The sequence below is a fragment of the Octodon degus genome, unplaced genomic scaffold (genome assembly GCF_000260255.1).
Source record: "Octodon degus isolate 3935 unplaced genomic scaffold, OctDeg1.0 scaffold00107, whole genome shotgun sequence".
Taxonomy (NCBI): Eukaryota; Metazoa; Chordata; class Mammalia; order Rodentia; family Octodontidae; genus Octodon; species Octodon degus.
In genome coordinates this window covers 101,002-101,560 of record NW_004524683.1, presented here as the reverse complement: position 1 = coordinate 101,560, position 559 = coordinate 101,002, and the positions used below count along the sequence as shown (strand labels likewise).

The 559-nt window shown below is 43.5% G+C and overlaps 1 protein-coding gene across 1 annotated transcript in view; it reads right to left on the bottom strand.

The window, feature by feature from the left end:
- The window catches only part of Ndc1 (NDC1 transmembrane nucleoporin), a 68,260-nt gene that overhangs the window by 35,770 nt on the left and 31,931 nt on the right, over positions 1–559 (bottom strand). The window lies entirely within an intron of this gene.

Here is a 559-nt window from a genome sequence, read left to right as displayed (position 1 = left end):
GTAATTTTTTAAATATATTTAGGACAGGATCGTCTCACTACATAGATTAGTGATCCTCCCGTTTTCAGCCTCCCAAGCGCTGGTATTACAGGGGCGCAACACCATGCCCAGTCTCAATCACCATCTCAACATGCCCCGGGGGCAGGGCTGGCACAGTATGCAGGGGATCAAACCCAGGCCCCTGTGATCTGCCTAAGCAGGTGCTTTAGTCCCCTGTGCTATCTGGCCAGCCCTTGGAATATTTAGATGAATCAATCTTCCCAAAAGCCTACAAGCAAAAACTTGCTATTTTACCATTAAGAATCTCTCAAATCAGTTGCTAAAATAAAGCCAGACATCAAGTCATGGTATGAGTGCGAGAAACCTGGGTCTGTCACTTCCCTAACAATACTGAAAAGATTCTAAGACTGTGAACAAGTAAAACAATGAAATCTAGGATATCTAAGATACATCCCACAATTCCCAGAGACCTCTACCATGCCTGATTCTCCCTGCTTCCTTATATTTTCACTTACAGTAGTCCCTCCTTATCCAATTTTGTTCTCTAGAGTTTCTGTTA